We start from the raw sequence: 9,696 nt of genomic DNA, 5'->3' as shown, positions 1-9,696 counted from the left end.
TCTTCCTAATCTTTTAAAATGTGTCAAAGGTTTTGGAGTTTTGATAATGAAAAAGGAGTCACTTTCTAATGCCTTCTCGATTTCTTCCAGAGAGAGAAATGAAAAAGCTTACGGCACCTGGGATTCCCAGGCGGTCTTCCATCCAAGTACTAACCAGGCCCTACTCTGCTTAGCTTCTGAGATCAGACGAGATCAGGCGGAGCCAGAGAGGTATGGCCGTAAGCAACTGTATGTCCTCTTCCTAATCTTTTAAAATGTGTCAAAGGTTTTGGAGTTTTGATAATGAAAAAGGAGTCACTTTCTAATGCCTTCTCGATTTCTTCCAGAGAGAGAAATGAAAAAGCTTACGGCACCTGGGATTCCCAGGCGGTCTTCCATCCAAGTACTAACCAGGCCCTACTCTGCTTAGCTTCTGAGATCAGACGAGATCAGGCGGAGCCAGAGAGGTATGGCCGTAAGCAACTGTATGTCCTCTTCCTAATCTTTTAAAATGTGTCAAAGGTTTTGGAGTTTTGATAATGAAAAAGGAGTCACTTTCTAATGCCTTCTCGATTTCTTCCAGAGAGAGAAATGAAAAAGCTTACGGCACCTGGGATTCCCAGGCGGTCTTCCATCCAAGTACTAACCAGGCCCTACTCTGCTTAGCTTCTGAGATCAGACGAGATCAGGCGGAGCCAGAGAGGTATGGCCGTAAGCAACTGTATGTCCTCTACCTAATCTTTTAAAATGTGTCAAAGGTTTTGTAGTTTTGACAATTAAATGGAGTCACTTTCTAAGGCCTGCTCTGTGTCTTTTACAGATAGAATTGAAAAAGCTTACGGCACCTGGGATTCCCAGGCGGTCTTCCATCCAAGTACTAACCAGGCCCTACTCTGCTTAGCTTCTGAGATCAGACGAGATCAGGCGGAGCCAGAGAGGTATGGCCGTAAGCAACTGTATGTCCTCTACCTAATCTTTTAAAATGTGTCAAAGGTTTTGGAGTTTTGACAATGAAATGGAGTCACTTTCTAAGTTCTTCTCTGTGTCTTTTACAGATCGAAATGAAAAAGCTTACAGCACCTGGGATTCCCAGGCGGTCTTCCATCCAAGTACTAACCAGGCCCTACTCTGCTTAGCTTCTGAGATCTGACGAGATCAGGCAGAGCCAGAGAGGTATGGCCGTAAGCAACTGTATGTCCTCTTCCTAATATTTTAAAATGTGTCAAAGGTTTTGGAGTTTAGATAATGAAAAAGGAGTCACTTTCTAAGGCCTTCTCGATTTCTTCCAGAGAGAGAAATGAAAAAGCTTACGGCACCTGGGATTCCCAGGCGGTCTTCCATCCAAGTACTAACCAGGCCCTACTGTGCTTAGCTTCTGAGATCAGACAAGATCAGGCGGAGCCAGAGAGGTATGGCCGTAAGCAACTGTATGTCCTCTACCTAATCTTTTAAAATGTGTCAAAGGTTTTGGAGTTTTGACAATGAAATGGAGTCACTTTCTAAGTTCTTCTCTGTGTCTTTTACAGATCGAAATGAAAAAGCTTACAGCACCTGGGATTCCCAGGCGGTCTTCCATCCAAGTACTAACCAGGCCCTACTCTGCTTAGCTTCTGAGATCAGACGAGATCAGGCGGAGCCAGAGAGGTATGGCCGTAAGCAACTGTATGTCCTCTACCTAATCTTTTAATATGTGTCAAAGGTTTTGTAGTTTTGACAATTAAATGGAGTCACTTTCTAAGGCCTTCTCTGTGTCTTTTACAGATAGAAATGAAAAAGCTTACAGCACCTGGGATTCCCAGGCGGTCTTCCATCCAAGTACTAACCAGGCCCTACTCTGCTTAGCTTCTGAGATCAGACGAGATCAGGCGGAGCCAGAGAGGTATGGCCGTAAGCAACTGTATGTCCTCTTCCTAATATTTTAAAATGTGTCAAAGGTTTTGGAGTTTTGATAATGAAAAAGGAGTCACTTTCTAATGTCTTCTCGATTTCTTCCAGAGAGAGAAATGAAAAAGCTTACGGCACCTGGGATTCCCAGGCGGTCTTCCATCCAAGTACTAACCAGGCCCTACTCTGCTTAGCTTATGAGATCTGACGAGATCAGGCGGAGCCAGAGAGGTATGGCCGTAAGCAACTGTACGTCCTCTACCTAATCTTTTAAAATGTGTCAAAGGTTTTGTAGTTTTGACAATTAAATGGAGTCACTTTCTAAGGCCTTCTCTGTGTCTTTTACAGATCGAAATGAAAAAGCTTACAGCACCTGGGATTCCCAGGCGGTCTTCCATCCAAGTACTACCCAGGCCCTACTCTGCTTAGCTTCTGAGATCAGACGAGATCAGGCGGAGCCAGAGAGGTATGGCCGTAAGCAACTGTATGTCCTCTTCCTAATCTTTTAAAATGTGTCAAAGGTTTTGGAGTTTTGATAATGAAAAAGGAGTCACTTTCTAATGCCTTCTCGATTTCTTCCAGAGAGAGAAATGAAAAAGCTTACGGCACCTGGGATTCCCAGGCGGTCTTCCATCCAAGTACTAACCAGGCCCTACTCTGCTTAGCTTCTGAGATCAGACGAGATCAGGCGGAGCCAGAGAGGTATGGCCGTAAGCAACTGTATGTCCTCTTCCTAATCTTTTAAAATGTGTCAAAGGTTTTGGAGTTTTGATAATGAAAAAGGAGTCACTTTCTAATGCCTTCTCGATTTCTTCCAGAGAGAGAAATGAAAAAGCTTACGGCACCTGGGATTCCCAGGCGGTCTTCCATCCAAGTACTAACCAGGCCCTACTCTGCTTAGCTTCTGAGATCAGACGAGATCAGGCGGAGCCAGAGAGGTATGGCCGTAAGCAACTGTATGTCCTCTTCCTAATCTTTTAAAATGTGTCAAAGGTTTTGGAGTTTTGATAATGAAAAAGGATTCACTTTCTAATGCCTTCTCAATTTCTTCCAGAGAGAGAAATGAAAAAGCTTACGGCACCTGGGATTCCCAGGCGGTCATCCATCCAAGTACTAACCAGGCCCTACTCTGCTTAGCTTCTGAGATCAGACGAGATCAGGCGGAGCCAGAGAGGTATGGCCGTAAGCAACTGTATGTCCTCTTCCTAATCTTTTAAAACTTGTCAAAGGTTTTGTAGTTTTGACAATGAAATGGAGTCACTTTCTAAGGCCTTCTCTCTGTCTTTTACAGATAGAAATGAAAAAGCTTACGGCACCTGGGATTCCCAGGCGGTCTTCCATCCAAGTACTAACCAGGCCCTACTCTGCTTAGCTTCTGAGATGAGACGAGATCAGGCGGAGCCAGAGAGGTATGGCCGTAAGCAACTGTATGTCCTCTACCTAATCTTTTAAAATGTGTCAAAGGTTTTGTAGTTTTGACAATTAAATGGAGTCACTTTCTAAGGCCTTCTCTGTGTCTTTTACAAATAGAATTGAAAAAGCTTACGGCACCTGGGATTCCCAGGCGGTCTTCCATCCAAGTACTAACCAGGCCCTACTCTGCTTAGCTTCTGAGATCAGACGAGATCAGGCGGAGCCAGAGAGGTATGGCCGTAAGCAACTGTATGTCCTCTTCCTAATCTTTTAAAATGTGTCAAAGGTTTTGGAGTTTTGATAATGACAAAGGAGTCACTTTCTAATGCCTTCTCGATTTCTTCCAGAGAGAGAAATGAAAAAGCTTACGGCACCTGGGATTCCCAGGCGGTCTTCCATCCAAGTACTAACCAGGCCCTACTCTGCTTAGCTTCTGAGATCAGACGAGATCAGGCGGAGCCAGAGAGGTATGGCCGTAAGCAACTGTATGTCCTCTTCCTAATCTTTTAAAATGTGTCAAAGGTTTTGGAGTTTTGATAATGAAAAAGGAGTCACTTTCTAATGCCTTCTCGATTTCTTCCAGAGAGAGAAATGAAAAAGCTTACGGCACCTGGGATTCCCAGGCGGTCTTCCATCCAAGTACTAACCAGGCCCTACTCTGCTTAGCTTCTGAGATCAGACGAGATCAGGCGGAGCCAGAGAGGTATGGCCGTAAGCAACTGTATGTCCTCTACCTAATCTTTTAAAATGTGTCAAAGGTTTTGTAGTTTTGACAATTAAATGGAGTCACTTTCTAAGGCCTTCTCTGTCTCTTTTACAGATAGAATTGAAAAAGCTTACGGCACCTGGGATTCCCAGGCGGTCTTCCATCCAAGTACTAACCAGGCCCTACTCTGCTTAGCTTCTGAGATCAGACGAGATCAGGCGGAGCCAGAGAGGTATGGCCGTAAGCAACTGTATGTCCTCTTCCTAATCTTTTAAAATGTGTCAAAGGTTTTGTAGTTTTGACAATGAAATGGAGTCACTTTCTAAGGCCTTCTCTGTGTCTTTTACAGATAGAAATGAAAAAGCTTACGGCACCTGGGATTCCCAGGCGGTCTTCCATCCAAGTACTAACCAGGCCCTACTCTGCTTAGCTTCTGAGATCAGACGAGATCAGGCGGAGCCAGAGAGGTATGGCTGTAAGCAACTGTATGTCCTCTTCCTAATCTTTTAAAATGTGTCAAAGGTTTTGGAGTTTTGATAATGAAAAAGGAGTCACTTTCTAATGCCTTCTCGATTTCTTCCAGAGAGAGAAATGAAAAAGCTTACGGCACCTGGGATTCCCAGGCGGTCTTCCATCCAAGTACTAACCAGGCCCTACTCTGCTTAGCTTCTGAGATCAGACGAGATCAGGCGGAGCCAGAGAGGTATGGCCGTAAGCAACTGTATGTCCTCTTCCTAATATTTTAAAATGTGTCAAAGGTTTTGGAGTTTTGATAATGAAAAAGGATTCACTTTCTAATGCCTTCTCAATTTCTTCCAGAGAGAGAAATGAAAAAGCTTACGGCACCTGGGATTCCCAGGCGGTCTTCCATCCAAGTACTAACCAGGCCCTACTCTGCTTAGCTTCTGAGATCAGACGAGATCAGGCGGAGCCAGAGAGGTATGGCCGTAAGCAACTGTATGTCCTCTACCTAATCTTTTAAAATGTGTCAAAGGTTTTGTAGTTTTGACAATTAAATGGAGTCACTTTCTAAGGCCTTCTCTGTGTCTTTTACAGATAGAATTGAAAAAGCTTACGGCACCTGGGATTCCCAGGCGGTCTTCCATCCAAGTACTAACCAGGCCCTACTCTGCTTAGCTTCTGAGATGAGACGAGATCAGGCGGAGCCAGAGAGGTATGGCCGTAAGCAACTGTATGTCCTCTTCCTAATCTTTTAAAACGTGTCAAAGGTTTTGTAGTTTTGACAATGAAATGGAGTCACTTTCTAAGGCCTTCTCTGTGTCTTTTACAGATAGAAATGAAAAAGCTTACGGCACCTGGGATTCCCAGGCGGTCTTCCATCCAAGTACTAACCAGGCCCTACTCTGCTTAGCTTCTGAGATCAGACGAGATCAGGCGGAGCCAGAGAGGTATGGCCGTAAGCAACTGTATGTCCTCTTCCTAATCTTTTAAAATGTGTCAAAGGTTTTGGAGTTTTGATAATGAAAAAGGAGTCACTTTCTAATGCCTTCTCGATTTCTTCCAGAGAGAGAAATGAAAAAGCTTACGGCACCTGGGATTCCCAGGCGGTCTTCCATCCAAGTACTAACCAGGCCCTACTCTGCTTAGCTTCTGAGATCAGACGAGATCAGGCGGAGCCAGAGAGGTATGGCCGTAAGCAACTGTATGTCCTCTTCCTAATCTTTTAAAACGTGTCAAAGGTTTTGTAGTTTTGACAATGAAATGGAGTCACTTTCTAAGGCCTTCTCTGTGTCTTTTACAGATAGAAATGAAAAAGCTTACGGCACCTGGGATTCCCAGGCGGTCTTCCATCCAAGTACTAACCAGGCCCTACTCTGCTTAGCTTCTGAGATCAGACGAGATCAGGCGGAGCCAGAGAGGTATGGCCGTAAGCAACTGTATGTCCTCTTCCTAATCTTTTAAAATGTGTCAAAGGTTTTGGAGTTTTGATAATGAAAAAGGAGTCACTTTCTAATGCCTTCTCGATTTCTTCCAGAGAGAGAAATGAAAAAGCTTACGGCACCTGGGATTCCCAGGCGGTCTTCCATCCAAGTACTAACCAGGCCCTACTCTGCTTAGCTTCTGAGATCAGACGAGATCAGGCGGAGCCAGAGAGGTATGGCCGTAAGCAACTGTATGTCCTCTTCCTAATATTTTAAAATGTGTCAAAGGTTTTGGAGTTTTGATAATGAAAAAGGATTCACTTTCTAATGCCTTCTCAATTTCTTCCAGAGAGAGAAATGAAAAAGCTTACGGCACCTGGGATTCCCAGGCGGTCTTCCATCCAAGTACTAACCAGGCCCTACTCTGCTTAGCTTCTGAGATCAGACGAGATCAGGCGGAGCCAGAGAGGTATGGCCGTAAGCAACTGTATGTCCTCTACCTAATCTTTTAAAATGTGTCAAAGGTTTTGTAGTTTTGACAATTAAATGGAGTCACTTTCTAAGGCCTTCTCTGTGTCTTTTACAGATAGAATTGAAAAAGCTTACGGCACCTGGGATTCCCAGGCGGTCTTCCATCCAAGTACTAACCAGGCCCTACTCTGCTTAGCTTCTGAGATCAGACGAGATCAGGCGGAGCCAGAGAGGTATGGCCGTAAGCAACTGTATGTCCTCTACCTAATCTTTTAATATGTGTCAAAGGTTTTGTAGTTTTGACAATTAAATGGAGTCACTTTCTAAGGCCTTCTCGATTTCTTCCAGAGAGAGAAATGAAAAAGCTTACGGCACCTGGGATTCCCAGGCGGTCTTCCATCCAAGTACTAACCAGGCCCTACTCTGCTTAGCTTCTGAGATCAGACGAGATCAGGCGGAGCCAGAGAGGTATGGCCGTAAGCAACTGTATGTCCTCTACCTAATCTTTTAAAATGTGTCAAAGGTTTTGGAGTTTTGACAATGAAATGGAGTCACTTTCTAAGGCCTTCTCTGTGTCTTTTACAGATAGAAATGAAAAAGCTTACAGCACCTGGGATTCCCAGGCGGTCTTCCATCCAAGTACTAACCAGGCCCTACTCTGCTTAGCTTCTGAGATCAGACGAGATCAGGCGGAGCCAGAGAGGTATGGCCGTAAGCAACTGTATGTCCTCTTCCTAATATTTTAAAATGTGTCAAAGGTTTTGGAGTTTTGATAATGAAAAAGGAGTCACTTTCTAATGTCTTCTCGATTTCTTCCAGAGAGAGAAATGAAAAAGCTTACGGCACCTGGGATTCCCAGGCGGTCTTCCATCCAAGTACTAACCAGGCCCTACTCTGCTTAGCTTCTGAGATCAGACGAGATCAGGCGGAGCCAGAGAGGTATGGCCGTAAGCAACTGTATGTCCTCTTCCTAATCTTTTAAAATGTGTCAAAGGTTTTGGAGTTTTGATAATGAAAAAGGAGTCACTTTCTAATGCCTTCTCGATTTCTTCCAGAGAGAGAAATGAAAAAGCTTACGGCACCTGGGATTCCCAGGCGGTCTTCCATCCAAGTACTAACCAGGCCCTACTCTGCTTAGCTTCTGAGATCAGACGAGATCAGGCGGAGCCAGAGAGGTATGGCCGTAAGCAACTGTATGTCCTCTTCCTAATCTTTTAAAATGTGTCAAAGGTTTTGGAGTTTTGATAATGAAAAAGGAGTCACTTTCTAATGCCTTCTCGATTTCTTCCAGAGAGAGAAATGAAAAAGCTTACGGCACCTGGGATTCCCAGGCGGTCTTCCATCCAAGTACTAACCAGGCCCTACTCTGCTTAGCTTCTGAGATCAGACGAGATCAGGCGGAGCCAGAGAGGTATGGCCGTAAGCAACTGTATGTCCTCTTCCTAATCTTTTAAAATGTGTCAAAGGTTTTGGAGTTTTGATAATGAAAAAGGATTCACTTTCTAATGCCTTCTCAATTTCTTCCAGAGAGAGAAATGAAAAAGCTTACGGCACCTGGGATTCCCAGGCGGTCATCCATCCAAGTACTAACCAGGCCCTACTCTGCTTAGCTTCTGAGATCAGACGAGATCAGGCGGAGCCAGAGAGGTATGGCCGTAAGCAACTGTATGTCCTCTACCTAATCTTTTAAAATGTGTCAAAGGTTTTGTAGTTTTGACAATTAAATGGAGTCACTTTCTAAGGCCTTCTCTGTGTCTTTTACAGATAGAATTGAAAAAGCTTACGGCACCTGGGATTCCCAGGCGGTCTTCCATCCAAGTACTAACCAGGCCCTACTCTGCTTAGCTTCTGAGATCAGACGAGATCAGGCGGAGCCAGAGAGGTATGGCCGTAAGCAACTGTATGTCCTCTTCCTAATCTTTTAAAACTTGTCAAAGGTTTTGTAGTTTTGACAATGAAATGGAGTCACTTTCTAAGGCCTTCTCTCTGTCTTTTACAGATAGAAATGAAAAAGCTTACGGCACCTGGGATTCCCAGGCGGTCTTCCATCCAAGTACTAACCAGGCCCTACTCTGCTTAGCTTCTGAGATCAGACGAGATCAGGCGGAGCCAGAGAGGTATGGCCGTAAGCAACTGTATGTCCTCTTCCTAATCTTTTAAAATGTGTCAAAGGTTTTGGAGTTTTGATAATGAAAAAGGAGTCACTTTCTAATGCCTTCTCGATTTCTTCCAGAGAGAGAAATGAAAAAGCTTACGGCACCTGGGATTCCCAGGCGGTCTTCCATCCAAGTACTAACCAGGCCCTACTCTGCTTAGCTTCTGAGATCAGACGAGATCAGGCGGAGCCAGAGAGGTATGGCCGTAAGCAACTGTATGTCCTCTTCCTAATATTTTAAAATGTGTCAAAGGTTTTGGAGTTTTGATAATGAAAAAGGATTCACTTTCTAATGCCTTCTCAATTTCTTCCAGAGAGAGAAATGAAAAAGCTTACGGCACCTGGGATTCCCAGGCGGTCTTCCATCCAAGTACTAACCAGGCCCTACTCTGCTTAGCTTCTGAGATCAGACGAGATCAGGCGGAGCCAGAGAGGTATGGCCGTAAGCAACTGTATGTCCTCTACCTAATCTTTTAAAATGTGTCAAAGGTTTTGTAGTTTTGACAATTAAATGGAGTCACTTTCTAAGGCCTTCTCTGTGTCTTTTACAAATAGAATTGAAAAAGCTTACGGCACCTGGGATTCCCAGGCGGTCTTCCATCCAAGTACTAACCAGGCCCTACTCTGCTTAGCTTCTGAGATCAGACGAGATCAGGCGGAGCCAGAGAGGTATGGCCGTAAGCAACTGTATGTCCTCTTCCTAATCTTTTAAAATGTGTCAAAGGTTTTGGAGTTTTGATAATGACAAAGGAGTCACTTTCTAATGCCTTCTCGATTTCTTCCAGAGAGAGAAATGAAAAAGCTTACGGCACCTGGGATTCCCAGGCGGTCTTCCATCCAAGTACTAACCAGGCCCTACTCTGCTTAGCTTCTGAGATCAGACGAGATCAGGCGGAGCCAGAGAGGTATGGCCGTAAGCAACTGTATGTCCTCTTCCTAATCTTTTAAAATGTGTCAAAGGTTTTGGAGTTTTGATAATGAAAAAGGAGTCACTTTCTAATGCCTTCTCGATTTCTTCCAGAGAGAGAAATGAAAAAGCTTACGGCACCTGGGATTCCCAGGCGGTCTTCCATCCAAGTACTAACCAGGCCCTACTCTGCTTAGCTTCTGAGATCAGACGAGATCAGGCGGAGCCAGAGAGGTATGGCCGTAAGCAACTGTATGTCCTCTACCTAATCTTTTAAAATGTGTCAAAGGTTTTGGAG

General features: G+C 44.5%; 41 non-coding genes across 41 annotated transcripts; all 41 read right to left on the bottom strand.

The window, feature by feature from the left end:
- Positions 1-105: 105 nt before the first annotated feature.
- On the bottom strand, positions 106-224 carry LOC144404397 (5S ribosomal RNA). The gene has a single exon (XR_013466337.1). It is a non-coding gene; the product is annotated as a 5S ribosomal RNA (ribosomal RNA).
- Positions 225-341: 117 nt separating this feature from the next.
- Positions 342-460, bottom strand: LOC144404396 (5S ribosomal RNA). The gene has a single exon (XR_013466336.1). It is a non-coding gene; the product is annotated as a 5S ribosomal RNA (ribosomal RNA).
- A 117-nt stretch (positions 461-577) lies between these two features.
- On the bottom strand, positions 578-696 carry LOC144404395 (5S ribosomal RNA). Its single transcript, XR_013466335.1, has one exon. It is a non-coding gene; the product is annotated as a 5S ribosomal RNA (ribosomal RNA).
- A 116-nt stretch (positions 697-812) lies between these two features.
- On the bottom strand, positions 813-931 carry LOC144404394 (5S ribosomal RNA). The gene has a single exon (XR_013466334.1). It is a non-coding gene; the product is annotated as a 5S ribosomal RNA (ribosomal RNA).
- A 116-nt stretch (positions 932-1,047) lies between these two features.
- LOC144397569 (5S ribosomal RNA) lies at positions 1,048-1,166 on the bottom strand. The gene has a single exon (XR_013459715.1). It is a non-coding gene; the product is annotated as a 5S ribosomal RNA (ribosomal RNA).
- Positions 1,167-1,283: 117 nt separating this feature from the next.
- Positions 1,284-1,402, bottom strand: LOC144399564 (5S ribosomal RNA). The gene has a single exon (XR_013461710.1). It is a non-coding gene; the product is annotated as a 5S ribosomal RNA (ribosomal RNA).
- Positions 1,403-1,518: 116 nt separating this feature from the next.
- Positions 1,519-1,637, bottom strand: LOC144396813 (5S ribosomal RNA). Its single transcript, XR_013458959.1, has one exon. It is a non-coding gene; the product is annotated as a 5S ribosomal RNA (ribosomal RNA).
- A 116-nt stretch (positions 1,638-1,753) lies between these two features.
- LOC144396812 (5S ribosomal RNA) lies at positions 1,754-1,872 on the bottom strand. The gene has a single exon (XR_013458958.1). It is a non-coding gene; the product is annotated as a 5S ribosomal RNA (ribosomal RNA).
- Positions 1,873-1,989: 117 nt separating this feature from the next.
- On the bottom strand, positions 1,990-2,108 carry LOC144398732 (5S ribosomal RNA). The gene has a single exon (XR_013460879.1). It is a non-coding gene; the product is annotated as a 5S ribosomal RNA (ribosomal RNA).
- Positions 2,109-2,224: 116 nt separating this feature from the next.
- On the bottom strand, positions 2,225-2,343 carry LOC144400844 (5S ribosomal RNA). Its single transcript, XR_013462779.1, has one exon. It is a non-coding gene; the product is annotated as a 5S ribosomal RNA (ribosomal RNA).
- A 117-nt stretch (positions 2,344-2,460) lies between these two features.
- On the bottom strand, positions 2,461-2,579 carry LOC144404393 (5S ribosomal RNA). The gene has a single exon (XR_013466333.1). It is a non-coding gene; the product is annotated as a 5S ribosomal RNA (ribosomal RNA).
- A 117-nt stretch (positions 2,580-2,696) lies between these two features.
- On the bottom strand, positions 2,697-2,815 carry LOC144404392 (5S ribosomal RNA). The gene has a single exon (XR_013466332.1). It is a non-coding gene; the product is annotated as a 5S ribosomal RNA (ribosomal RNA).
- Positions 2,816-2,932: 117 nt separating this feature from the next.
- On the bottom strand, positions 2,933-3,051 carry LOC144391858 (5S ribosomal RNA). Its single transcript, XR_013455332.1, has one exon. It is a non-coding gene; the product is annotated as a 5S ribosomal RNA (ribosomal RNA).
- Positions 3,052-3,167: 116 nt separating this feature from the next.
- LOC144399619 (5S ribosomal RNA) lies at positions 3,168-3,286 on the bottom strand. The gene has a single exon (XR_013461765.1). It is a non-coding gene; the product is annotated as a 5S ribosomal RNA (ribosomal RNA).
- A 116-nt stretch (positions 3,287-3,402) lies between these two features.
- Positions 3,403-3,521, bottom strand: LOC144404391 (5S ribosomal RNA). Its single transcript, XR_013466331.1, has one exon. It is a non-coding gene; the product is annotated as a 5S ribosomal RNA (ribosomal RNA).
- Positions 3,522-3,638: 117 nt separating this feature from the next.
- On the bottom strand, positions 3,639-3,757 carry LOC144404390 (5S ribosomal RNA). Its single transcript, XR_013466330.1, has one exon. It is a non-coding gene; the product is annotated as a 5S ribosomal RNA (ribosomal RNA).
- Positions 3,758-3,874: 117 nt separating this feature from the next.
- Positions 3,875-3,993, bottom strand: LOC144404389 (5S ribosomal RNA). The gene has a single exon (XR_013466329.1). It is a non-coding gene; the product is annotated as a 5S ribosomal RNA (ribosomal RNA).
- Positions 3,994-4,109: 116 nt separating this feature from the next.
- Positions 4,110-4,228, bottom strand: LOC144404387 (5S ribosomal RNA). The gene has a single exon (XR_013466327.1). It is a non-coding gene; the product is annotated as a 5S ribosomal RNA (ribosomal RNA).
- A 116-nt stretch (positions 4,229-4,344) lies between these two features.
- LOC144398727 (5S ribosomal RNA) lies at positions 4,345-4,463 on the bottom strand. The gene has a single exon (XR_013460874.1). It is a non-coding gene; the product is annotated as a 5S ribosomal RNA (ribosomal RNA).
- A 117-nt stretch (positions 4,464-4,580) lies between these two features.
- LOC144404386 (5S ribosomal RNA) lies at positions 4,581-4,699 on the bottom strand. Its single transcript, XR_013466326.1, has one exon. It is a non-coding gene; the product is annotated as a 5S ribosomal RNA (ribosomal RNA).
- Positions 4,700-4,816: 117 nt separating this feature from the next.
- Positions 4,817-4,935, bottom strand: LOC144404385 (5S ribosomal RNA). Its single transcript, XR_013466325.1, has one exon. It is a non-coding gene; the product is annotated as a 5S ribosomal RNA (ribosomal RNA).
- Positions 4,936-5,051: 116 nt separating this feature from the next.
- On the bottom strand, positions 5,052-5,170 carry LOC144399618 (5S ribosomal RNA). Its single transcript, XR_013461764.1, has one exon. It is a non-coding gene; the product is annotated as a 5S ribosomal RNA (ribosomal RNA).
- Positions 5,171-5,286: 116 nt separating this feature from the next.
- On the bottom strand, positions 5,287-5,405 carry LOC144404384 (5S ribosomal RNA). Its single transcript, XR_013466324.1, has one exon. It is a non-coding gene; the product is annotated as a 5S ribosomal RNA (ribosomal RNA).
- Positions 5,406-5,522: 117 nt separating this feature from the next.
- On the bottom strand, positions 5,523-5,641 carry LOC144404383 (5S ribosomal RNA). The gene has a single exon (XR_013466323.1). It is a non-coding gene; the product is annotated as a 5S ribosomal RNA (ribosomal RNA).
- A 116-nt stretch (positions 5,642-5,757) lies between these two features.
- LOC144404382 (5S ribosomal RNA) lies at positions 5,758-5,876 on the bottom strand. Its single transcript, XR_013466322.1, has one exon. It is a non-coding gene; the product is annotated as a 5S ribosomal RNA (ribosomal RNA).
- Positions 5,877-5,993: 117 nt separating this feature from the next.
- Positions 5,994-6,112, bottom strand: LOC144404381 (5S ribosomal RNA). Its single transcript, XR_013466321.1, has one exon. It is a non-coding gene; the product is annotated as a 5S ribosomal RNA (ribosomal RNA).
- Positions 6,113-6,229: 117 nt separating this feature from the next.
- LOC144404380 (5S ribosomal RNA) lies at positions 6,230-6,348 on the bottom strand. Its single transcript, XR_013466320.1, has one exon. It is a non-coding gene; the product is annotated as a 5S ribosomal RNA (ribosomal RNA).
- A 116-nt stretch (positions 6,349-6,464) lies between these two features.
- On the bottom strand, positions 6,465-6,583 carry LOC144404379 (5S ribosomal RNA). The gene has a single exon (XR_013466319.1). It is a non-coding gene; the product is annotated as a 5S ribosomal RNA (ribosomal RNA).
- Positions 6,584-6,699: 116 nt separating this feature from the next.
- Positions 6,700-6,818, bottom strand: LOC144404378 (5S ribosomal RNA). Its single transcript, XR_013466318.1, has one exon. It is a non-coding gene; the product is annotated as a 5S ribosomal RNA (ribosomal RNA).
- Positions 6,819-6,934: 116 nt separating this feature from the next.
- Positions 6,935-7,053, bottom strand: LOC144396811 (5S ribosomal RNA). Its single transcript, XR_013458957.1, has one exon. It is a non-coding gene; the product is annotated as a 5S ribosomal RNA (ribosomal RNA).
- Positions 7,054-7,170: 117 nt separating this feature from the next.
- On the bottom strand, positions 7,171-7,289 carry LOC144404376 (5S ribosomal RNA). Its single transcript, XR_013466316.1, has one exon. It is a non-coding gene; the product is annotated as a 5S ribosomal RNA (ribosomal RNA).
- A 117-nt stretch (positions 7,290-7,406) lies between these two features.
- On the bottom strand, positions 7,407-7,525 carry LOC144404375 (5S ribosomal RNA). The gene has a single exon (XR_013466315.1). It is a non-coding gene; the product is annotated as a 5S ribosomal RNA (ribosomal RNA).
- Positions 7,526-7,642: 117 nt separating this feature from the next.
- Positions 7,643-7,761, bottom strand: LOC144404374 (5S ribosomal RNA). The gene has a single exon (XR_013466314.1). It is a non-coding gene; the product is annotated as a 5S ribosomal RNA (ribosomal RNA).
- A 117-nt stretch (positions 7,762-7,878) lies between these two features.
- Positions 7,879-7,997, bottom strand: LOC144391186 (5S ribosomal RNA). Its single transcript, XR_013455078.1, has one exon. It is a non-coding gene; the product is annotated as a 5S ribosomal RNA (ribosomal RNA).
- Positions 7,998-8,113: 116 nt separating this feature from the next.
- On the bottom strand, positions 8,114-8,232 carry LOC144404373 (5S ribosomal RNA). Its single transcript, XR_013466313.1, has one exon. It is a non-coding gene; the product is annotated as a 5S ribosomal RNA (ribosomal RNA).
- Positions 8,233-8,348: 116 nt separating this feature from the next.
- Positions 8,349-8,467, bottom strand: LOC144404372 (5S ribosomal RNA). The gene has a single exon (XR_013466312.1). It is a non-coding gene; the product is annotated as a 5S ribosomal RNA (ribosomal RNA).
- Positions 8,468-8,584: 117 nt separating this feature from the next.
- Positions 8,585-8,703, bottom strand: LOC144404371 (5S ribosomal RNA). The gene has a single exon (XR_013466311.1). It is a non-coding gene; the product is annotated as a 5S ribosomal RNA (ribosomal RNA).
- Positions 8,704-8,820: 117 nt separating this feature from the next.
- Positions 8,821-8,939, bottom strand: LOC144404370 (5S ribosomal RNA). The gene has a single exon (XR_013466310.1). It is a non-coding gene; the product is annotated as a 5S ribosomal RNA (ribosomal RNA).
- Positions 8,940-9,055: 116 nt separating this feature from the next.
- Positions 9,056-9,174, bottom strand: LOC144404369 (5S ribosomal RNA). Its single transcript, XR_013466309.1, has one exon. It is a non-coding gene; the product is annotated as a 5S ribosomal RNA (ribosomal RNA).
- A 117-nt stretch (positions 9,175-9,291) lies between these two features.
- LOC144404368 (5S ribosomal RNA) lies at positions 9,292-9,410 on the bottom strand. Its single transcript, XR_013466308.1, has one exon. It is a non-coding gene; the product is annotated as a 5S ribosomal RNA (ribosomal RNA).
- A 117-nt stretch (positions 9,411-9,527) lies between these two features.
- LOC144404367 (5S ribosomal RNA) lies at positions 9,528-9,646 on the bottom strand. The gene has a single exon (XR_013466307.1). It is a non-coding gene; the product is annotated as a 5S ribosomal RNA (ribosomal RNA).
- Positions 9,647-9,696: the final 50 nt, after the last annotated feature.

Source organism: Gasterosteus aculeatus, chromosome 2, assembly GCF_964276395.1.
Source record: "Gasterosteus aculeatus chromosome 2, fGasAcu3.hap1.1, whole genome shotgun sequence".
Classification (NCBI taxonomy): Eukaryota; Metazoa; Chordata; class Actinopteri; order Perciformes; family Gasterosteidae; genus Gasterosteus; species Gasterosteus aculeatus.
Note: the sequence above shows the minus strand (reverse complement) of the source record. Positions and strands in the feature narration are given on the sequence as shown.